This window comes from Schistocerca americana, chromosome 4 (genome assembly GCF_021461395.2).
Source record: "Schistocerca americana isolate TAMUIC-IGC-003095 chromosome 4, iqSchAmer2.1, whole genome shotgun sequence".
Taxonomy (NCBI): Eukaryota; Metazoa; Arthropoda; class Insecta; order Orthoptera; family Acrididae; genus Schistocerca; species Schistocerca americana.
Window position 1 is genome coordinate 502,852,016 of NC_060122.1, and position 18,086 is coordinate 502,870,101.

The 18,086-nt window shown below is 44.8% G+C and overlaps 1 protein-coding gene across 1 annotated transcript in view; it reads right to left on the reverse strand.

Annotated features, from left to right (window-relative positions):
• LOC124613962 (laminin subunit gamma-1) overlaps positions 1-18,086 on the reverse strand; it is a 1,180,138-nt gene that overhangs the window by 394,240 nt on the left and 767,812 nt on the right. The window lies entirely within an intron of this gene.

Below are 18,086 nucleotides of genomic sequence, written 5' to 3' on the forward strand. Positions count from 1 at the left end.
TCATGGTACGGAACACTGTTTTTATGAAGCAGGAAGTTTCAGATGTTAACTTCATTCTTTAAATGGAAATAAGGAATATCTTGCGCCAGGCTAGTGGATCTGTAAGGGATAAATTCAGTGATTTATACTGTTTCGCAGGTGTGTCAAGAAATTAAGGACTAAAAGTACACCGAATACGGGAATTTTTGTGCTGTTGTTTCTGCTGTTTGAATGGCGAACCACACGGACGTTTGCTCTACCCTCCACGCGAACTAAAGCCGACGAAATGCTAAAGTACATGAGACCTTTCCGCTAGATCTCGACGGAAACTTGTGTTCGAGACAAGACACATACGTCATTAAATTAAAAATTATGCTGGCTAACTTTTGGCACTGCTACATCCTTCTGATAAAAAATAAAAATAAAATTAAATAAAAAATAACCGACCAAAAACACCACAAGAAGTCCCGATATTCAGTGTGTGTTATTCCGGAATTTCTTGACAGATCCGACCTACAAAAGAGATGCACCAGTTAATCTATTCCTTTCATCATAAATTTGCCATCGGGCGCAAATCGTACCATAGTTCCATTTGAAAAACGCGAAGTTGTTTCTTGTATCTCGGTGATAAGCGAAGTTGCGAAAAGGCGTTCGTGTTTGTTTCATGAGCCACTGGTCGGTATTCGTCTAGGTGAAAAAACTAAATTTCTTCAACGAGTCAGAAGTTATTTGAGGTGAAAATTTAGGTGCATCGTCTTGCATACGAGAGGTAGTCAGGACGATTTAATCATCACCTCGAAAATTACGTAAAAATTAATTCTTTGTGTTTCTAGATACATGTGTACAGTCCTAGAACACATTGAAATCCCCATGCCACAGAACCGTAGAAGGTTGTTAGAAGAGCCAAAAGAATATGGGGTGTCGTCCGAAGCACGAGGCCCCATGTCAAAGTACCACAAGTAAGGACAGTCGCTGCCTGACGCAGCAGCGAATCGCAGACGTCGGCGCAAAAACGCCCACAAGAGGCTCTATACGCCACCACTGCTGGAGGCTTGCTTACGTCAGAACGCAGCGCCTGTCGCCCCACTCTTATGCATCAACTACGACGATAGCATTGTCTTACTACAGGTGCAGCAGCGCGAGTTGTGTTAGAAGTCGGAACAATGCATAAACGTTCTAATCAATTAATTGTACATTGATGATAGACTACCATCTGTGTAGAACAAATCGTTAAGCAACAGGGACAGTAACAAATATATGCCACCTTTGTGGACACGGATTGTTTCTAAAGTTAAATACTCTACGTTAAAGACGTTTGATAAGGCGAACTACTAATTTTGTATGTGTATTGTAGTATCCGCCAGATCCTCCTGAAGTAACTCTAGGATTGCTATACACCATTACACAAGCAGTGCAACCCGTTGATAAAGTGGAGTCACGTGCGCTAATTCTTCACGTGTATGTGAAGAGAAAAACGCAGCAACGATCCATGCTCAGCTGGTGGAACGATACGGCAGTATTGCTTCATCATGCAGCACAGTGGTTAGGTGGCGCAGAGGCTCACAGTGTGGTCAAAATAGTCTGAGTGACGAAGAACAAATGACGCACGTCAATCGCAAGAGGCCATGGCGCTCGAAGACCAGCGTATCATAATGATTGCAAGGCTAAAAAGCTGAAAATCATCCATGCATTAGTTTTCAACATCTTGCGCGGTAATTTGAACTCAACAAAAGTGGCCGCCCGCTGGGTTCCGCGGTTGATCATTCTCATTCCTAAGGCAAACCGAACCGAGGAATGTTGCAGCTTTGTCTGGTCGATACAATTTACTTCCTAAGCCGCCTAGTCACGGTGTTAAGATTGTACTGAGTCTTTCCTATGACCGGCTTGGTATGGTCCTAACGGATTATGCTCGAGGGATATCGTACCAAATTCTACCCAAGTGGCGCCTTACGTCGTCAAAATCCCAAGCTGGGTCGAGGGCTCTGTCCATAATGCTCCAAACCTTCTCAATACGGGAGAGATTTGACGACCTAGCTGGCCAAGGCAGGGTTTACCAAGCACGAAGACAAGCAGCAGAAACTCTCGTAGTGCGCGGTCGGGCATTATCTTGCTGAAATGTAAGACCAGGACGGCTTGCCACGAAGAGCAACAGAATATCGTCGACGTATCGCTGTGCCGTAAGGATGCCGCAGATGGCAGCCAAAAGGATCTTGCTATTAAATGGAATGGCTCGCAGACCATAAGTCCTATTTGTCGGGCTGTATGACGGGTCACAGTCAGGTTGGTATCGCACTGCTGTCCGGTGCGTTCCAGACACGTCTTCACTGGTAAAATTGGCTCAGTTCGAAGCGGGACTCATCACTGAGTCAACTCGGTTTCAGTCAATGAGATTCGAGGCCGAAGATGTGTCTGGAGACAGCGGTGGGACATCAGCATGATTGTCGCCTGCTATGCTGCCTGACAAACAGAAATGATGTTCTAGGGTGCCACTTCTTTACATAGCAGGACCCCTATGTTTGTCATCCACGGCACCCTTACTGCAAAGAGGTACGTCGACAATTTTTTACACCCTACTTTGTCGCCCTTCGTGGTAAGCCATCCTGGGCTTACATTTCAGCAAGAAAACGCCCGCACCCACGCGGCGAGAATTTCTACTGCTTGTCTTCGTGCTTTCAAGACCTACCTTGGTCAGCAAGGCCGCCGGATCTCTCCCCAGTTCAGATCGTTTGGAGCATTATGCGCAGGGCCCTCCAACCAGTTCTGGATTTTGACGATATAACGAGCCAACTCGACAGAATTTGGCACGATATCTCTCAGGAGGACATCCAAAACTCTGTCAATCAATGTAAAGCCGAATAACTGCTTGGATGAGGACCAGAGGTGGCCCCACGCTTTACTAACTTGCTCAATATTTGAAGCTCTTTCTCTTGAATAAATCATCCAATTTTTGTGAAATTGTAATAATTTGTTTGGCTTTACATGTACGCCACATCTCCTGATTTTCGCCCCAATCGGATAATTCCTTCGTGGTGCGTCGTTTTCTTGTTTTTAATTTACGTTAGAGCGTATATGGTGTCAACTTGTTTTTTTCGAGGTGATAGTTCAAATGGTTCAAATGGCTCTGAGCACTATGGGACTCAACTGCTGAGGTTATAAGTCCCCTAGAACTTAGAACTACTTAAACCTAACTAACCTAAGGACAACACACACATCCATGCCCGAGGCAGGATTCGAACCTGCGACCGTAGCGGTCGCGCGGTTCCAGACTGTAGCGTCAGAACTGCTCGGCCACCAGTGGCCGGCGAGGTGATAGTTAAAACCTTATTAATATAGGAAATGAATTTGCTGTATGTGGCCGCGATCACTGTGAATATTTTGTGAATAAAATCATCTACATCCCTTATGAAATCGTCTTTGGTTATTTTTTTACGACGTTTCGACTACTGCCATCTTGAGATATCAAAAAGCTTAGCATTTGTAAAAGAAGGTTGTGATCAGTACTAAAATTGGATTAGTCATAGTTTTTAATACTGACACAGAACCTTTTATAAATTGTAAACTGTTTGATACCTAATGCTGGCAGTCGCCGAAACTTCGTGATAAATAAATTTTAATAAGCCTTCTGGTTTTATTTACAAAAAACACTACATGACTTATCATACAGGATGTTTATAAATGAATATCGGGGTTTTAACGCTTTATAATATTTATTATATTAAACTTACAGTTATAAATGATATATCAAACGAAAGAGCAACTCTAACAGTTGTGTTTGGCACCATGCGCAGCGCCCAATGTTTCCGCCGTTGTACGCGACTGGTTGAAATTCACTGTACTCAAGCGCTGGATAGGCCGCAAGGGGCCCAATGACAGGGCTTGCTTTGCATGGCCTCCACGTTCACCCGACCGAACGCCATGCGATTTTTTTCCTTTGGAGCTTCATCAAGGATCGTGACTCCGCTACCAGCAGACCTCCCTGAATTAAGAAACCGGACTGAAGCAGCTGTTGCTAGAATCACTGAAGACACTCTTATCAACGTTTGGGAAGAACTCGGCTAAAGTCTTGATGTGTGCCGTGTGACAAATGGTGCTCACATTGAACATTTATAAGGTTGTTGGTAAAACTGTTTGACTTGCTCTTTCATTTGACATATCATTTATAACTGCAAGTTTAATATAATAAAATTATAAAGCGTTAATACCCCAATATTCATTTATAAACACCCTGTATTTCCAACTAAACAACCCCATTTTTTCCGACTTCCTCAGATGCGTAGATCGCATCAATCCAACCTGTATTACTGCGGAACATGTAGAGACAGCAAAAATGATACGCAGGCAAACATCGAGTTGGTATTGCATCGTAGCCTGTGGGAGAGGAGGAGGCGCTGTTTACGAGAGCGGAGTGTTGCCCCTGCGGGCTTCACTGGGCAGATGCGCTGCCTGCTCTAGGAACCCGGAAGCGTTTCTTCCACACAAATGATTTACGGGCTAAGGTCGGCGATGGTACGTGGCGCGAACAGCCTTCTGGGAAGGGAAGCAGATGGGCTGATTGCGGCCGTGTAATTTGAGCCGATTTAGATGGTATCGCTGGCGGGCCCGCTCCTAATCAATTAGCCGACTTTCCGCGAGAGCAGATTCCGGCCGGCCGCTAATTGCCGGCTTCTGCTGCCGCTGCTGCGGTCGTTGCTCCGCGCGGGTGTAGCCGAGGCCCGTCTCTCGTCGAGATCTCGCCTACGGTGTAGCGCTAATCAGGAACCGCTCTTCCGGGTGAGAAGCTATCAACTTCTACAGCGTACTTCAGTAATTTGGCGCATTGGGGAGCGCTCTTCACAAGCAGCCATGATCAGTGTTCAGGCGCATTAACCACCAACAGTCGTGGATCCAAGGAGAAGAGGGGATCATGGGGGGTCTGTGAACCACCCCCCCCCCCTCTTCCCGCCAAGAACATTTTGCTAAGGTGCTTATATTTTTACATACAGGACGTTCAAAAATTCTGCGCCCAAACTAATAGGAATGATACAGGAGAAGAAAAAAAGCAAGTACAGGCCTATTACAAGTGATTGAAGCGATTTCATAAATTCACTGTAGCTCCATTCATTGACATATGGTCACGACACACTACAGATACGTAAAAAAACTCATAAAGTTTTGTTCGGCTGAAGCCGCACTTTAGGTTTCTGCCGCCAGAGCGCTCGAGAGCGCAGTGAGACAAAATGGCGACAGGAGCCGAGGAAGCGTATGTCGTACTTGAAATGCACTCACATCAGTCAGTCATAACAGTGAAACGACACTTCAGGACGAAGTTCAACAAAGATCCACCAACTGCTAACTCCATTCGGCGATGGTATGCGCAGTTTAAAGCTTCTGGATGTCTCTGTAAGGGGAAATCAACGGGTCGGCTTGCAGTGAGCGAAGAAACGGTAGAACGCGTGCGGGCAAGTTTCACGCGTAGCCCGCGGAAGTCGACGAATAAAGCAAGCAGGGAGCTAAACGTAACACAGCCGACGGTTTGGAAAATCTTACGGAAAAAGCTAAAGCAGAAGCCTTACCGTTTACAATTGCTACAAGCCCTGACACCCGATGACAAAGTCAAACGCTTTGAATTTTCGGCGCGATTGCAACAGCTTATGGAAGAGGATGCGTTCAGTGCGAAACTTGTTTTCAGTGATGAAGCAACATTTTTTCTTAATGGTGAAGTGAACAGACACAATGTGCGAATCTGGGCGGTAGAAAATCCTCACGCATTCGTGCAGCAAATTCGCAGTTCACCAAAAGTTAACGTTTTTTGTGCAATCTCACGGTTTAAAGTTTACGGCCCCTTTTTCTTCTGCGAAAAAAACGTTACAGGACACGTGTATCTGGACATGCTGGAAAATTGGCTCATGCCACAACTGGAGACTGACAGCGCCGACTTCGTCTTTCAACAGGATGGTGCTCCACCGCACTTCCATCATGATGTTCGGCATTTCTTAAACAGGAGATTGGAAAACCGATGGATCGGTCGTGGTGGAGATCATGATCAGCAATTCATGTCGAGGCCTCCACGCTCTCCCGACTTAGCCCCATGCGATTTCTTTCTGTGGGGTTATGTGAAAGATTCAGTGTTTAAACCTCTACCAAGAAACGTGCCAGAACTGCGAGCTCGCATCAACGATGCTTTCGAACTCATTGATGGGGACATGCTGCGCCGAGTGTGGGAGGAACTTGATTATCGGCTTGATGTCTGCCGAATCACTAAAGGGGCGTATATCGAACATTTGTGAATGCCTAAAAAAACTTTTTGAGTTTTTGTATGTCTGTGCAAAGCGTTGTGAAAATATCTCAAATAATAAAGTTATTGTAGAGCTGTGAAATCGCTTCAATCATTTGTAATAACCCTGTATATTTCGTAAAACAACAGTGTTTCGGAAATTCATAATGCATGAACACTGAGCATGCGTAGGTAGCACACAAACGGAGCAGACAAAATCGTTGTGTCTAACGTTGTTTCACCTTATATTGGTTTGAGATATGTAGTATGTTGTGATGTCATGCTCTTCGACACTGAGTCAGTGAACAGCCGGTAGTACTAGTGCCAGAATGGCAGTTGGAGCGTCAACACGGAGCGCTACACGTGCGGAGAACTGCGAGATATGCACTTTGTTTACGTTGCGGCTAAAGGCAATGGTCAAAGAGCCCAGCGAATGCACCGCGTGCGTTTCCCTGCACGCAGATGACCACATTATCGCACATTTACTGCAGTCCACGCTCGACTGGGGAATACCGGCACGCTGATGGTAAGCAGGGCTAATGGGGGAGCACCACGGACGGTGTGTACACCTAACGTTGAGGAAGAAGTGCCGTTACACTTTGAGAACAATCCAGAGACACGTCGCACGAGTAATTGCTGCTGTGCGCAGTAGCCACCAGATTTTAGTATAGGATGTGTTGCGTGAACAGCTGCTTCATCCTTATCGTTGGGACTAATGACCGTAGCAGTCTGGTCCCTTTAATCCCACAAACCAACCAACCTTATCGTCCTATGAGCCCACAGGCCATGTGACCAGATGACTATCCACCCCGTCTTGAGTATTTATGCTGTTTCCTGCAACAGGGTAACGAACTCCCTCCTTTTCTTGAAGTTGTTATTGTTGTGTCTAGACAAAACAGCCTAGACACAATGAGAGGAAGCCGAAAGGCATGCGCTAAGCCAAAGCAGGGTGCGTGAGGTCTGAAACAGGATACGTTATGAATGCTATAAAGAAAAGTACGTAGCTTCTGGAATACTTAACTTTAATCCATCCTTTTGGTACATCTGGAGATTGTGGCGATACAAGTGAGACTCTTTAGATACATGCAATGCTACTAATGGCGCCTTGCTAGGTCGTAGCCATTGACTTAGCTGAAGGCTATTCTAACTATCGGCTCGGCAAAGGAGCGAGGCTTCGTCAGTGTAGTCGCTAGCTACTCGTCCGTACAACTGGGGCGAGTGCTATCCCGTATCTCGAGACCTGCCTTGTGGTGACGCTCGGTCTGCGATCACACAGTGGCGACACGCGGGTCCGACATGTACTGATGGACCGCGGCCGATTTAAAGCTACCACCTAGCAAGTGTGGCGTCTGGCGGTGACACCACAGTTATGTTTACAAATGAGGCTCAATTTTCTCTGGAAGACATTTTACAATAGACACAGTCCGCTTGAATGGTCGGATGAAAACCTCGTATTACCGTTGTGCTACGTCATCAAAGCCGTTTAACAGTAAACATGCGAGGCGGTATCGTGGGCCACTGCTTACTTGGACCTTACATGTTGCCTGCTCTACTTAAGTGGCCAATCTACAGAATGTACTTGGAAGTTCATCTGCCGGCGTTATTGGAATAGGTAGCATTAGATATCAGAAGGAGGATGTGGTTTCCGCACGATGGGCCCCCAGCGCTTTTTGCAGAACCAACCCGAGCAGTAATAATCAGTATTTTTGGTAATCGGTGGATCGGCAATGGACGACCTTTGCATTGGCCTGCAAAATCCCCGGGCCTCACCCTATTAGACTTCTTTCTCTAGGGCTACTTGAAAACCGAGGTCTATTCTACACCTGTTGTCTCGGGGGCTGAATTGGTTGCAAGAATTTTCATAGCAGCCACACAAGAACACACCACTCATTTTCCAGCGAACGTGGTATTCCTTGCTACGTCCATATCGCCTCTGCGCTGAGGTTAATGGTGCTCATTTTGAGCATTTATTGTAATTTCATAGTGACCAAAACAATAAAGGAATGATAAACATTTAACACCGTTTGATTCTCAATCACAAGTAATAACCTCCAGCATGCTAAATACTCCAACAATATGCGTTTCCGCTACATGGTTCCTTCACGAAATATGGTTCAAAAATGTTCAAATGGCTCTAAGCACTATGGGACTTAACATCTGAAGTCATCAGTCCCCTAGACTTAGAACTACTTAAACCTAACTAACCTAAGGACATCACACACATCCATGCCCGAGGCAGGATTCGAACCTGCGACCGTAGCAGCAGCGCGGTTCCGGACTGAAGCGCCTAGAAACGCTCTACCACAGCGGCCGGCCTTTACGAAATATATTTGTTTTTGTTTCAGTCATCAACCCTGTTAGTTTGGGCACTGAATTTTTGAACACCATAGTATAACAGTCCTAAATTTCTGAGATGTTTGGCGAATGAAGAAAGGCGAAAATTTAGAGTCTCTAAAAATGACTAGGAATTGTAGAAAATTACAAACAGGGTTTCACAGTGTGTTTCACACTGGTCCACGTGGATGGGCTTGTCACCTGACTGGGTGCAAACAACATTCGAGCCAGGTAAAGATACCCATTCATCTACTGACCGTAGCTGCAACCAACAACAAATCCCATACAGTTAGTGACTACATAAGTGGACGGCAGACTATACCAAGTGGAGCAAGGCACGACTTAAAGTGAAATACCTTCCACTAAGGAAAAAATAACATAAAAAGTGACTTTCGGGAACGTAGAGGGAAAGAAACGGTATTCTCACATTTTACTCGCTTGTACAATCATACAGTGTATATCTATGTTCTCAGCCGTAGAGCTAATGGTGAGTGAACACTTTGATTTTATATCGAGTAAAGCCGGCCGTTGTGGCCGTGCGGTTCTAGGTGCTTCAGTCTGGAACCGCGTGACCGCTACGGTCGCAGGTTCGAATCCTGCCTCGGGCATGGAAGTGTGTGATGTCCTTAGGTTAGATAGGTTTAATTAGTTCTAAGTTCTAGGCGACTGATGACCACAGATGTTAAGTCCCATAGTGCTCAGAGCCATTTGAACCATATATCGAGTAAAATATTACGTCGTCAACAATTGTGAGACCTTCATGCTACTGAATGACACATCCACTTCTCCAATTTACGGATGATGCTTTTGAAATTTAGAGAAACTGATATTCTTCTTCGAATTTATGTTAAAGTGATATACTAGGGACTGAGGTAAATAAAAATTATTACTATTATTATTGTATTAAAATTTTTGTATGATTATTAAAGTCCTACGAATGTTAGGCATCAGTGGCTCGCTAAAAGTGGGGCTGACCGCAAGTTATATATTTTGGGGTGGGGGTGGGAGGACAGTAACAAACTGTGAGCGCCCCTTCCCCTCTCGCCAGCATAGAAAGCTGGACCCGCGCCTGAATACGGGTTGCTTCTCATAAACTCAACAGGCAACAGTTTGGTCGTCTTCGTCAAAGCAGAATGTTGTACCTTCAAGAACCTGTATAACGACTGCAGTTCAGTGAGGCATGAACTGGACAAGATCAACGACGGAGGGAATTTCCTTACCCACCGCCTCTCGCGACAGTAACTCGTTTTTTTTTTTTTTTTACAAACACATTTTTTACAGCTTTCTCGAAATTCCTGTCTTCAACATCGTGACGAAGTTTACATCGTCTAATAAATGACTGGCGCACACATTCGAAAATTCGCAGGATGTTACGAATGATTGTCACGGTACCAAAAACAGTATCGCTAACTGGACATATTTCCACGTCCTAGTCGTGGACTACCGTTCCACAGCGGTGCGTTTCCGACCTACAATTATTTGAATTCGACATCCCTTATGCTGCTCAGATCTAGTTGTTAGGTTCTTTCTCTCCATCCTGTATAATAAGAAGACAGTAGCGACTGTGGAACAGCAGAAGATACATACAGTCAACACTCATTAATTTGACCACCTCCTATGTCCGACGTCAATGTGCAATAACCACACACAGACAGCAGGTGGCAGCGCAAGCAGCAGAAACTACATAAAGCGTGTCGGGTTAAGGCAAAAAAACCGTGCAGTCGTTCTCGTCACTCGGAAGCGGAACAATTTATTTGACATCCAAAAGCTCATGAACATTGGCTTTCGGAACAAGGATGAAAGCATTTCTTAAACGGCTAAGTTTGTAAACTGTGGTTAAAGGATACCATCCATGACAAAATGACCCTATGCAAAGCCGGCCCCGAGGCGACTGTGGTAGTAATGAGTGCTGTCGGCAAGGAATCTCAGATCGATTCCACATTCCTAGGTTTCCAGAAGGCTTTTGATACCGTTCCTTAAAAGCGACTATTAATCAAATTGCGTGCATATGGAGTATCGTCTCAGTTGTGTGACTGGATTTGTGATTTCCTCTCAGAGAGGCCACAGTTCGTAGTGATAAACGGCAAATCATCGAGGGGAACAGAAGTGATATCTGACGTCCCGCAAGGTAGTGTCATAGGCCCTCTACTGTCCCCGATTTACGTAAATGATCTAGGTGATAATCTGAGCAGCCCCCTTAGATTGTCTGCAGACGGCGCTGTAATTTACCGCTTAGTAAAGTCATCAAACGAGCAATTCCAACTAGTACAAAATGATCTAGAGAGAATTTCTGTATGGTGCGAAAAGTGGCAATTGGCACTAAACAAAGAAAGGTGGGAGGTCATCCACATGGGTTCTAAAAGAAATCTGATACATTTTGGGTATACGATAAATCGCACAAATCTAAGGGCTGTCAATTCGACTAAATACTTAGGAATTACAATTACGAGCTACTTAAATTGGAAAGACCACATAGATAGTACTGTGGGGAAGGCGAAACAAAGACTGCGCTTTGTTGGCAGAACACTTAGAAGATGCGACAAACCGACTAAAGAGACAGCCTACACTACACTTGTCTGTCCTCTGCTGGAATATTGCTGCGCCGTGTGGGATCGTTACCAGGTAGGATTGACGGAGGACATTGAAAAAGTGCAAAGAAGGGCAGCTCGTTTCGTGCTATCGCGCAATAGGGGTGAGAGTGTCACTGATATGATACGCGAGTTGGGGTGGCAGTCACTGAAACAAAGGCGTTTTTCTTTGCGGCGAGATCTATTTACGAAATTTCAATCGCCGGCCTGAGTGGCCGTGCGGTTCTAGGCGCTACAGTCTGGAGCCGAGCGACCGCTACGGTCGCAGGTTCGAATCCTGCCTCTGGCATCGATGTGAGTGGTGTCCTTAGGTTAGTTAGGTTTAATTAGTTCTAAGTTCTAGGCGACTGATGACCTCAGAAGTTAAGTCGCATAGTGCTCAGAGCCATTTGAGTCATTTTTTGAAATTTCAATCACCAACTTTCTCTTCCGAATGCCAAAATATTTTGTTGACACCCACCTACGTAGGGAGGAATGATCATCATTATAAAATAAGAGAAATCAGAGATCGAACAGAAATATTTAGGTGTTTCTTTTTCCCACGCGCCATTCGAGAGTGGAATGGTAGAGAACTAGTATGAAAATGGTTCGATGAACACTCTGGCAGGCACTTAAGTGTGAATTGCAGAGTAACCATGTAGATGTAGATGAGCACGGGTCATATTTGAAAGGAATAAACGACAGCTGCGTAGATGCGTAAGGGCGAATAGACATGGAACTGTTGAGCATCTGACCGCCCAGATGAATTAAGGGACTACCAACAGCGTCTCCTCAACGAGCGTTTAACTAATGTTGCTCCCTATGGGACTCTGCAGCAGACAACTGATCCACGCACACATGCCGATTGCTGTTCATCGGCGACGAAGGCTGGAACTTGCACGCCAGTGCCGCAACTGTACGTCCACTAAACAGCAATTGGGCAGGGGCTGAACAGCCTGCAGCAATCGTTGAGAAGGTCCAGGCTGGAGGACGGAGCGTTATCATCTGGGGAATGTTTTCGTAGCGTTCTGTGGGTGATCTCATTTTTCTGGGAACCACAATGAACTAACACATGTATGCAGCTACCCTTGGGAACCATGTCCACATACAGTGTGTTTACCTCGGCACGATGGCACCTACCAGGACGACAATGCAACGTGTCACACAGCTCACACTGTACGTGCGTGGGTCAGATAGCATCAGGATGAGTTTACCACACTCCCCTGGCCACCAGACCCTCAGGATTTAGGCCGGCCGATGTGGCCGAGTGGTTCTAGGCGCTTCAGTCCAGAACCGCGTGACCGCTACGGTCGCAGATTCGAATCCTGATTCGGGCATGGATGTGTGTGATGTCCTTAGGTTAGTTAGGTTTAAGTAGTTCTACATTCTAGGGGACTGATGACCTCAGATGTTAAGTCCCGTAGTGCTCAGAGCCATTTGAACCTCAGGATTTAAACCCAATCGAGAATCTGAGGGACCACCTGGATCGGGTTGTTCGCGTCATGGATCCTCAACCGAGAAACCTAACGCAGCTGGCGACGGCACTGGAGTCGGCTTGACTGTACATGCGTGTCGGTACCTTCCAGAGCTCCACTCACTCTCTTCCTGCACGTCTCGCAGCGGTACGCGCTGAGAAAGGTGGTTATTCAGGCTTTTGATCAAATGGTTCAAATGGCTCTGACCACTATGAGACTTAACATCTGAGGTCATCAGTCCCCTAGACTTAGAACTACGTACACCTAACTAACCTAGGGACATCACACACGTCCATGCCCGAGGCAGGATTGGAACCTGCTCAGGCTTTTGACAGGTGGTCAAATTAATGTTACTGAACAGAGTATATAATGGCAACTTTATTACTCATTCATGCAGTATAGGTATACATAATTGAAGAGTGAATGTTATAAGTGCCATTTTTGTCAAAAAAACATGTTCTCAATACTCTGTAGTACGTCACTGGACTTGCTTGAAGTGTCAAATCAAGGAGAAAATGTTTCAGACATTCACTACTAGAAGGTGGATCGTCTTTGTACCAAGCAATGCTTCCGTCAGGAATTCCACATGCCACGCGTCAGAATCTTTGTTCCGCATGAGTTACACAAGATTATTGAGTCAAATAATTCTATGAACACATTGCATGTAATTCCAACACCACAGGGGTGAATTTGAAGCCATTTTGACTATTTTTCGACCGTGACTCTCAAGAAACATGTAAAGTTCTCTTTTTATATTACCGCTACCAGTCACAAACTTTGTCAACCATTGCATTACTAAATAATAAATAAATAAGTAATACAATAGTTGACAAAGTTTGTGATTGGTAGCGGTAATTTAAAAAAAAAACCCTTTACATACCACAGCAGTGTTTACAGTTAGCTTTGAAACATCTGCCCCACAGAATGGAGTTGAGCAAGAAACAGAAATCAATACTGAGAGATCTTTTTTTCATAAATTTAATTTTGTTATGCTCTTGAAAAAAAAGTAAATGAAATGAGAAATGGCTTTTGTTGACTACAATTTTAGTAGTGAAATATGAATGCTGTATTTCTGTAGTTGTATTACCACACATAAAACTGACCGCTTCTGTACTAATAGCTCTTGGAATAAAATCTTTATAATATTTTATCCAAGCTAGATCTTGTGAACTGCGTACCCGTTAATGATAGTTCGTGAATTACGCAACCAGCCACAAATACTTTTTAAAATGTTTTATTTCAGTGCCATAACAGGTTTAGGGTTACCATGCCCATCTTCAGATGGCTAATATTTTCAGTTACATAGATGTATTGGTGAACAGGCATGTCGCTGATCCTGTACTGCATAAGAATATAATGTGTCACTAAATATATTCAGATATTCTTGTGGAGTGCAGGAGCAGATGAGATGCCATTGATCAAAATATCTATCTAACCGAAAATATTAGCCATCTGAAGATGGGCGTCGTAGCCCGAAACCGGTTATGACTCTGAAATGAAGCATTTTAAAAAGCATTTGTGATTAGTTATGTCATTCACCAACAAAAACTTGGTTGTTAGCAGTCGGAACCACTCAGTTTATTGTTATGGGACGTAGAACCTTTTTAATAAATTGTTTTCTAACATTATTTTTTGCAGTGATGAGGTGGGCTGCATCATTATGTGGTATCAGAATACTTTCTCAATATTTTAGACGCCAATAAGTTATGTAACAGAACAGAGACGTAGTTTTTTTATTCTCCAGGCAAATGTGAGTATGGGACTTAGAACGTTTTCCACTTCCACTCTTCAGTTGTACCCAGGAAGATAGTGTTCTCGTTTTCAGAGCTATGAGGTAGAACCAGAAATCTTCCTGCATCTGTCAAGAGTGCTGACCTCCCGCCGCTGCGGGCCGGAGGGCAGTGCTGATTGCCTGGCGTCACAAGGGGCGGTCCAGGAGGCGCCTGCAGTAATTTACGGCCGGGCTTGGCTGGCTGTTTGCCTGCTGGAGGCCCGCCGCTTTGTCGGCGTCCTCTCCTGCCAGCAAGCCCCTCGTTACCACCAGAGTGGCCGCAGTGGCTGGTTGCGAAATCGCTCCCGAATGCGAGAGGACTTGCCCTCACCTTATTAAGCTATACCTCGCTCATTCCAGTTCCGATTTCTACTAAAATTTCCAGTAAGTTCGTTGGCAGATAGCCGCATCACTCCGAAATCTCCTTCTTAGTACTCTGTGCGATGGTGTATTGCGGGTTTTAAAAACTGTTGTGCTTACTCGTGCAGATTCTGGTACCTGCAGAATCCCATAAGACTGAGCTCTGCTTTGTACTGCGCAAGCACAGCTGACCTCTAGCTGTACCTTCACACCTGTGTCCCGTAGCACAACGGATGCACCCAAAACTGCGCAAACAGCATGTGCAACAACATGAGCAGGAACTACTAAAAGCACCAACGTCGCCACTGGGTTCTCAACCCGGAATAAACTGAGTATACTGTTCACACCCCAATGATAGGGGCCGATCAGAAAGTTTCCGTTTGAGGGTGTTGCTGCTGCATATAAGCAACGTTGCTTGATTTCGATGCGGGTATATAAACACTGACATTTAGGTAGGTGATTAAGGTAGTTTCTGTGTTTTTCTGACGTGCGTCCGATAAATGCGGAAAAGTGAAGAGCCGCGAAGTTATTACGAAATGTATCCGTACAGGATCAACGTGCTGTTATTCTTTTCTTGGCCTCCGAAAGATAAACTTTGTTAGACATACGTCGGAGGCTGTAGAATGTATATGGGGCAGCATGTATGTCGAAAACCACCTTCGTGGAATTGTGCGCCAAGTTCCGTGCTGCGGCTCTATGATAATGCACGTCCGCTTATAGCAAATGTCGTGACGCAGAAGTTATGACAACTCAAGTGGCAGTCGAGCACCCGCCCTATAGTCCTGATCTCTCCCCGTGCGATTGTCACGTATTCGGTCGCTTGAAGTGTTCGATGACTCCTGTTACTAGGATGTGCTGCAGGCAGTTATGGACTTCGTCATACTTCAGGACACAGTGTTTTACCTAACGGGTATCTTCAACCAGGTGCGTGGGTTGGATGATTGCCCCAATGCTTATGGCGATTTTGCCTGACTGGCGTACCAGTTCTGGACGGTAGAGCCTTCGAATCGAAACATTTTGATTATCCTTTAAACAATACATATTGGCGTATTTTACGGAACTACTATTTATACCTTACGCTAGTTATTTGCATTAAAATGGCAAGCCCACGAATTGATGTTGGCTAGGAAATACCGACGCCAATTGAGCAACGTAACTGATCGACATCATCTCACCAATATTGTACCCCATGAAACCTATCTACCGTCACACGAGAGTAGATGAAGAAGTCGTGCTCATTCGCCACTCGCGACTGCCCAGAACAAAGTTCCGTTTGTCGAGTTTTATTGCCTCCAAAATGCTCACACAACGAATGTTTGTACCAGATGATCAGGGGCCTCACTCCTGGTTTAGCGTTTGTCGTTATTTTATAGTAACTGCTGCCTGGATGATTTGGAGGGGGAAAGACCCTCTTTGCCTATATCTCTTGAATTTAGGACGTACTCTTTATGTTAAATAGGACACATACAACTTAAATGCAGGGATTTGTTTTTTTGACGGACTCTCCATCACGCCGACGAATTCCGACGTGTCGCATTCCCCCTACCCTTCCACGAGGGGCTGTTGTGCCTCTTCAAATCCGTGCGAGCTGCCTGGGTCACTTTTCTCTCTGCCATCGGTCCTCACGTCATTTTTCAGCGCAACCACAGCACCTGACGCTTAACTAGTTGTCTCCTTATTTATGTGCTCCGTTCCGTTACAACTGCTACAAAAATGCTAGGGAGTAATAAAGTTCTCATATGAGTGCGTTTCGGTGATGTTTCTGCATGAGTTATATATGGTCTGTTTTAGCGGTGTCTTTCAACGCAGCTGACTTACAGGGAAAAAAATCGACTGCAGCCTGTCTTCAGGCAAAGATCCCGTGAGACTGACGAAATAATCAATAGTTTTGCTGCATGTAGTGAATAATCATATTACCTACTCGCGTAGCTTAACGCACAACACCTTAGCTTAGGCACTGTATTTTCAATACATATTAAAAATATCCCAACATTGCTTACGGTACAGTGTTGTTAGGTACTTACGAATAACGGTAGTAGAAAATAGGCTGTTTAAATATGATAATTACAGTAGGAGAGCAGGACGGCGCGGTCATTGCAGACGGTCCATAAGCGCACACTGGGAAAGGATTGGCAAGAAAACCGGTTGTGTCCTTTCAAGGAGCCATCATTATATTCGTTTTTAGTGATTTGGGAAATCACGGAAATCCTAAATCGGTATGACTGATCGGTGTTTGAACCAAAGTACTCCCGAATACGTGTCCACTGTCTTCTCACTGAGCCGCTCCCCCAGTGATAGAGTAGGTAAAATACGTCGTTTGAACGTAGCGAAAATAGCATTTATTCTAGCAGTGAATAAAGTTGGAATGCAAAATAAGTAAGCCGTTTGAGATCCCGGTAGTTGTATAATTCGCTTCTTTTCCGTCAAATCACAGCGAATTGGAAGTGGGTCAGAGGATTTCCAATTTTGTATATTTCGGAGAGTATTAAAAATTCCGGGGTTTGTTTTACAACACATGAAGAACTCCCGAAAACCTTAATCGGAACAGAGAAATTGGAGCACCGAGCTATTTCTGGAACAATATATCCCAGTCAAAAATATTAACGTCTAGAGAATGTTTTTATTAAGTTTGTAAGAAAGTAAAAACGATGACTTTCTTGAAATGGTCAGTATATCTACCACCCATTACGTACTTTCGGTGAACCTGCTAGATGCATAGCAAACCACAGCATGGCTGCGGGAGAGAATTCGAAGTTACTCATTTTGGAAGTAGTGAACACGATTGTTGCGGCTAGATGGCTCAATGATAAATGTCAGACTGAAAATTCGATGCGTCGGCGTTCGACCGAATCCCTTTTTGGCCCTAGTTTGTTTTTTGTGTCACTTACCGCTTCTGTCGCGTCTAGCAACGACTTGTCCATCTGAAAAAAACTATGTTTCACAGTGGATCGGGGGGCTGCTTTAAACTGTTGGGCTCACCATAGCTGGCTGACGCAGTCGGTTCGAAGGTCGGGGGAAGGCAACGGTGTACAACTTCCAATACGATCATTCCTAGTAAATTATTGTGATGTTCCAACCAACTTTTGGTTTGAGGGCTACCTTATAGAAAAACAGAAAGTATTGTAAACTACATTCAAATAAAGAAGGCACTATACAGCTGCCTGCTGTAGAACCATAAGCGTTTCTGTATCTTAGAAGTCCATCTGACTCGGCCTTCGGAGCGACATGAAGAACTACTCGTAGACTTCTTGACAAGTGCGTATCGTAACACGCATTGTTCTTCTGTGGAACATTAAATAGAAATTTCCCCTCGCACTAACTGACGAATAATGGGCGTTGAAAGTTTC